General features: G+C 41.3%; 1 protein-coding gene across 1 annotated transcript in view; it reads right to left on the reverse strand.

Moving 5' to 3' along the window:
• The window catches only part of LOC114235400 (zinc finger protein 665-like), a 427,904-nt gene that overhangs the window by 280,921 nt on the left and 139,510 nt on the right, over window positions 1-7,473 (reverse strand). The window lies entirely within an intron of this gene.

Raw genomic sequence — 7,473 nt, forward strand, 5'->3', positions numbered from 1 at the left:
CCACCAACACAGTTTTATTCCACCTTAGTACTTTATAACAGAAGCTAACATTGCATCATCAGGCTCTCAGGGTTGAAAGAATCTGTAACAATTTCTTTCCCTGATGGAATCAAACAACATACAATTTATGGATTATATATTCATAATTTGTATCTGACTTATCCTCCGCAAACTCTGCTCCAGAATATTTATGCGGCTATAGTGAAAATACCGTAGGAGTGTGTTTCAGACTCTGCCTTCTATTAAAGAACAAAAATTGAACCAAGTAAATTTAAAGAACTAACTGGCTTTCTTGAGTGATTTGTGAATCAGTGTGCATCCCATCTAGTATCAATAAATAAAGAGGGGCTCAAAGCAGCTGTACAAAATGGAAATCTTTTGTAAATAGAAACCAGGCAGGATAAAAAAGATATTTCCAGAAGAAAAAAGTATTTTTGGCAAGGTGACCTTTTGCTGGGGGAGGGATTGCAAAGGTCTTATCCTGTAGATTACATCTGTAGTGTTGTTCAGGAAATTCCAGAGTGATTGATTTAAGGTCACATTCCTGGGAGGGGTGAAACTGCAAGTTAAGTCTTGGTTTGCTGTCCTGGAGGCAAGCGACTCCACATTGGGACTGTTTTGTTTTTTTTTGAACATTCCCTGAAACCTGCTGCACATCCATGAGTATGCATTACATGAATGTAGCTCTTCATGTTCTTTATTGTGTCCAAGGTAAACCCAAGGCATGCACCTTGATTTACATGACGGGAAAATACAAATATAGTACACATATGCAAAATATTAGAAAATTTAAAAATCATAAATCTCTCTTTTGTGCTTGAATCACTCAGTGAAATAATTTGAAAATATCAATGTTCATCAGTTTTCTCTTAAAAATGAACAGTGTACAATGGGAATTTTTTTGTTTGATAGATAAACTTGAAATTTCATACATTCACTCCCCAAATATTTTTTGTCGTTGCTAATTTGTACTTGTAGCCATTCAGTGGAAAAAGGTGGGACCCCACTAAAGGTCATTTAGATTGATATTAACGTTGAAGTGTTATGAGAATGTATGTTACATTATTCAGGTTTCTAGGGGGACAGGGGAGACTTTTAGGTTGTTCAAAAAATGATTTGAGACAACAGGGAATGGTCACTGGCTTGGTTTGTTAATGTGATCACTATTTGAGGCTTGTTGGAGGATATGCATATGGTTTGAACTTCCAGTTTGCATCACAGGAGGGATCCATTAGGCTTCCTTATCAGCTTGCCCAGAGAAGCAGGATAGGAAGAGGTTGTGAGACTTAGAAGGTGTCAGTAATCAAACATCAAAAAATGGAGTCAGACTCTTTAATAAAACACTGAATGTTTACTCCTGATTTCTTGGTTAGGATACACCATAGTTTTCCTTTTTTTAAAATATTTATTTATTTATTTGGCTGCGTCGGTCTTAGTTGCGGAGCGCCGGTTCTTGGTTGCTGCGTGCGGGCTCTCGAAGTCACGTCCCCTGCATTGGAAGACGGATTCTTAACCACTGGACCACCAGGGAAGTTCACCATCCTTTTCTTCATGCTACTAATTCATTACAGTTTTCCCCCTGCAGCAGACATATGTTCCATTGTTCAATAGGGTTGTTGAAAAAGTTTGTAAAATACTATTTAAATAAATTGCCTAAGATATTTTTACCCTCGTTTAATAAAAATTAATGCGTGGAACTGTTATTTAGATAATCTAAGCAATTTACCAGAAGAGCAGTTATCCAAAGGCTATTAAAATTTTGATTATAATCATTGTATTAAGCAATAGGTTACATGGTTTCTTTTCTTTTGATTTTTTTGTTTGTTTTTGTTTTGTTTTGTTTTTTTGGCAGCACGGCATGGCTTGTGGGATCTTAGTTCCCCGACCAGGGAATGAACCCAGGCCGTGGAGTGGAAGCACTGAGTCCTAACCACTGGACCACCAAGGAATTCCCTACATGGTTTATTTTCTACTGTAATATATATATTTTTAAAATACCCCTTTTCTTTAGCATTATTTTTTCCTCCCAGACATATTCCCATTTTACACCAAGGGATGTATAAATCTGTGGGTTGTTTGGGGACTCTGTGACGTGAATATGCTCATAATGCAATGATGTGTACAAAGTAGGGGCACTATAAACATGATAGAAGAGTGTTCTTTTAGGGGTTCAGTTAAATGGAAGAACTGGAATGGCCAAATGGTGAAGTGAAATCTTACCTTGGGAGTTGGCTATGGTCAGGTGTTTGAAAATCAAGTTTGTGGAGTTGAACAAACAGTGAACTTGTTACCAAGTCCAAGCTTGCTCTGTTAGCCACACAACAGGCCAGTAAATCGGGAGACGAGGAAGGTGTTGAGGCAAGGAACAGCAACTTTATTCGGAAAGCTGGCAGACCGAGAAGATGGCAGACTAGTGTCTCCAAAAAAACCATCTTACTGGGGTTTGGATGCCAGTTTCTTTTATAGAAAAGAGAGGCAGAGGAGGTGGGGAAGTAAAGTAAAAAGGCCATAAGTCTTGCAAATATCTCCTGGAATGGCCAGCCTTGGGGAGGGGATGTGTTAATTTCTTCTGTCTAGCAGCCATTCACAGGTGGACAGGGTCAGGATTCTTCCCTGAACAAAGGCGCTTTGGTTTAACATTCAGGCAGATGGGCAGGGTTCCCGAGGTAGGCCGTTGTGTATAGACAGTATCCTTTTAGTGAACAAATGCAACAGGAAGCAAAGGTTAAAGTAAAAAACAGATTCAACATGGAGTCAGGATTGACTCTTCCCTGTTACAAACTGAATGAAATTATAAGGATGAATAACAAAGATCGCAAGATTCCAACTATAGTTTTTGACAAGGAGACAATCTCCATTGCCAAATATCTAGAAGCCATTCTGACACTTCGCAGTGATTGGTATTCACATTCAGAATCAGTGAATTCTGCAGAGAAAATATTTGTGCTTCTCATACCATGACAACTGACACCAGATATCCTCCACTTAGAATTTGATCCTGACCAAAAATAAAATGTTTTCCTTGGATAAGTGATCTTAATTTTGATTTGTATTATCTTTCCTTTCACAGTTCAAGAGTCACTGTTATTAAGGCTTTATGCCCAATAACTTACTGAATTTTCATGTCTGAAAAAAGCACTGACGTTTACTTTCATTTCACAAATGAAGGATTTTAGGACAAAGACAGATTTAGACCCATTCAGTTCCATCCCAGCAAGTGACTGAATCAGGAGTTGAATCCATGTTGTCCAGCTTTAAAAACAAATCTCTTAATCAAGTTGCTACACTAACAAGGCTAATTATTTCTATCCTTCAACTACTCAACATCTGTATTTAATTTTGCATCTCTTGCCATTTTTAAGTGACTTCATATGTAATTGTGGTTATGGTAACTTCCTATTATGTCATTACAAGCATAATTGTTTTTATTGCACTTTGCTTTATTGAGCTTCACAGATACTGTTTTTTTTTTTTTTTCCCCTCCTAAACTGAAGGTTTGTGGCAATCCTGTGTGGAGCAAGTCTTTGGCACCATATTTCCAGCAACATTTGGTCACTTTGTGTGTCTCTGTCACATTTGGATAATTCTCTCAATATTTCACACTTTCTCTTTATTATTACATTTGTTATGTTGTCTGTGACCAGTAATCTTTTTTTTTTTTAATTTATTTGTTTATTTGGTTGTACTGGGTCTTAGTTGCGGCATGCATGTAGGATCTAGTTCCCTGACCAGGGATCGAACCCAGGTCCCCTGCACTGGGAGTGCAGAGTCTTATCCACTGTGCCACCAGGGAAGTCCCGTGACCAGTAATCTTAATAATACTAAGTTGTGAAATGAAATGCCTGCTGCTTGGGAAGGAGGCCGCCCCGCTGGCAAAGGAGAAGCCTGTGGACGGGTCTTATTTGATCTTTTTCTTGGGACAGGTTGCTGGCCTGGCCGCAGTTCTTCATGGGGCAGTTGACAGGATGGGGATGCAGGGAAGAATAACACGTGGGGCAGGTCCTCTTGTCCCAGTTGTGTTTCTGGGCGAGCTGCTGAGGGACAGCTCCATGATGCCACCCCTCAGGCAAAGCACCAAGTGCAGGGTTGACTCTCTGGATATTGTATTCTGAGAGAGTACGACCATCCTCCACCTCTTTGCCCGCAAAAATCCAAGGCTGCCGGCCAGGTGGAACGCCCTCAGGGTCTTCACAGAGATCTGTGTGTCTGCATCTACTTGGCTGCCTCCTTAAAGAGATTGCAGCAATAATGTATCCTTTATTTAACATTTTGTACTGCCATTGCACAATTTATAGTCTACAGAAAAGTATAAACATGAATTCATAAGCACTGTGAATGTACGAAATTCATGTGACCGATTTAATTGCAGTATTTTCTTTATTGGGGTGCTCTGGAACCAAATACCCAACATCTCCAAAATATGCCTGGGGTTTTGTTTCAGGAGATTAGTTTCTCCTCTAGAGAAATCCTTGTTTGACATGGGAATGCTTTCCCGACTCCTCATAAACCTCTTTCCCTTACAGACTCTGCCACTCAGACTGCAATAGGTAAATACTCACGTGAGTCCTTCCTGCTGCCAGGACTTCGTGTGGTGTATCGGTGTCGGTCGGGGAGGTTGGCAGCCCGTCTCTGAGATATGTTTGTGATTCTGACATACCATCTCCTAGAACTTCATATTCAACATCAATTCAACTGTAGTACAACTACAGTGTACAGCTGGTGAGCTGAGAATGTTTCTGAAAAACTTTGTTCCCATTTGCCAATCCTGTGAATAATTAAAAGTTCCTAATGAACGTCACCAGTGTATATTAGAGACGCTTCCTTTTCTATGACCGCCCTGAAGGCAGACTGGTGTTCTCATGGCAGAAACAGGAAATGCTGAAGTCTCATAACTTGCTAGATAGTGATGTTGAAAATATTTTCCATGGGTGCTTTTTCAAAAATTTCTGCTCTCGTGGCAAATTACAAATGTTGACATATTCAGTTTTCATTTTCACTCAATTCAGAATACATTCGAATTTCCTCCTTTTCCCAAAATTACAGGTAGATCATTATTTTCCAAATATTTGATTTCCAGGAGATTTTTCTGTTATTGATTTCTATTTTAATTCCATTGTGGTCATAGAAACATTTGGTAGAACTTGAATTCTTACAATTTATGAAGATGTGTTTGGTAGCCAGAAATATGGTTTGTCTTGCTGTTGCAGAATGTGCACTTTGAAGACTGTAAAATTCTCTCATTAGGTGGGTTCTTGAAAAACAAAACAAAACAAAACCCCTCAGTTTTCTTCCTCCTGTGGAAGGAAAATTCAGACCTTCCTGCTGTGTGTTTCTTTCCTCTGTGTCTCCTTTATGCTGACACTACAACCACCCTTACACAGAGCACTTTTGACAATTTTGGTCACCAACGTGTGGGGATTTTCCCCACAACAAGCAAGTCCATACAACCCCAGCTGGGTGTCCTGCAATGCAACTCAGTTCTGACCCTGTCTTCACAGAAATAACATGGAGACCCCACAAGACTTCCCCTCCGGCACATTTCATATGCCAGTCGCGAGTTCAGGTTATCCACCTGTGCTTCTTATTAACTGGTTATGTATCAGTTTCCAAGAACTCTCTTTTTCAGTTCAATGAATTGGCTGGAGCACCTCACAGAACTCAGGAAAACACTTCCGTTTACCAGTTTATTAGAGGATATGATAAAGGATACAGATGAATAGCCACATGAAAAGATAACATGGGTGAGTTCTGGGATGGACCCAAGTGCAGGACCTATCCTTGTGGAGTTGGGGTGTGTCACCCTCCCAGCGTGGAGCTTTCTGAACCAGCTAGTGTTGGGATTTTATGGAGGCTTCCTCAAGTAGGCCTGATCAATTATTACCTTCTTTTCTAGCCCTACTCCTCTCCTCTGAAATAATGGAGGGTAGGGTTGAAAATTCAAAGCTTCCAATCATGGCTTGGTCCTTTTTTAAAATTGAAGTATAGTTGATCTACAATATTGTGTTAGTTTCTGTACATCAGCAATGAATTCAGTTATATATATATATAATTTTTCAGATTCTTTTTCATTATCGTTTATTATAAGATATTGAATATAATTCCCTGTGCTATAGAGTAGGACCTTGTTGTTTTTCTATTTTATATACAGTAGTTTGTATCTGCTAATCCCAAACCCCTAATGTATTCTTCCTCCCCCTTTCCCCCTTGGTAACCATACGTTTATTTTGTATGTCTGAAGTCTGTTTCTGTTTTGTAAAAAAGTTGATTTGTATCATTTTTTAGATTCCACATATAAGTGATATCATAATATTTGTCTTTCTCTGTCTGACTTCACTTAATATGATAATCGATAGGTACCATCCATGTTGCTGCAAATGGCAATATTTCATTTTTTTTGTGGGTAATATTCCATTGTATATAAGTACCACATATTCTTTATCCACTCATTTGTTGATGAACAGGTTGCTTCCATGTCTTGGCCGTTGTAAATAGTGCTGCTGTGAACATACAGTTGCATGTGTCTTTTTGAATTATAGTTTTGTCTGGATATATGCCCAGGAGTGGGATTGCTGGGTCAGATGGTAACTCTGTTTTTAGTTTTTTAAGGAACCTCTGTACTATTCTACATAGTGGCTGCACCAATTTACATTCCCACCAACAGTCTGAGGGTTCCTTTTTATCTAATGTGGTCTTCAATGGCTGTTTTTATGTGGGAGCATTCCTGTGTAGCCCACGTGAGTCTAGTATTTTTGGTGTGAGGGCAGATTTTAGTATGGATTTCCGCCATGTCTTTTCTCACTGTGTGCTGTGTGTTATCCCCTCGACAGGGGATGTGATTGGAGTGGTGGTGACCGGAGGCTGCACTGGATGTTGAATGGGGCCTCCTCTTTGCTCCGTGGTTGTCACAGCCCTTTCGGGGGCTGGGTCTGCTCCCCAGTTGCTGGAGTCGAGGCTCCATACCCACTCTGAGCTTCAGCGTGAGGTTAGGTGGCACTGCAGCACTCCTGCTGGGAGAGGAGCCAATGAGTATTCCTCCGCAGGAGCTGCCCACCAGGAAGTGCACTCTGTGGAGTCGCGTGTCACCCCTGCGTGCTCACAGAGTTGTTGGCAATGCCCTCGGCCACGCCTCAGCCACGGGAACGCAGGCAATTGGCCTGGATGTCCCTCAGGCGCTGTACTCACAAAGCCACAGGAGCAGATCTGCCTGAGTCAGGCTCCGGGACCCACCGTAGTGGCGCACCTGGACCCGCCTTGGGAGCTACGGAATCAACCCACACCCCGGCCTCACCTCCGTGGGCGCTGCTAACATCAGACCCACCCCAGCCACTGGAGCCCCAGTAATCCTCTCAGCTATCCCGCAGGCGCAGAGTTTACAACGCCACCAGCGGGTGCACATCCTCCAAAGTTGCAGCGTCCCCGGACCCGCTCAGATTTCAGCCCCGTGTGTGGGCAACCCGCTGCCGCTAGGAGCTC

This window comes from Balaenoptera acutorostrata, chromosome 19, assembly GCF_949987535.1.
Source record: "Balaenoptera acutorostrata chromosome 19, mBalAcu1.1, whole genome shotgun sequence".
NCBI lineage: Eukaryota > Metazoa > Chordata > Mammalia > Artiodactyla > Balaenopteridae > Balaenoptera > Balaenoptera acutorostrata.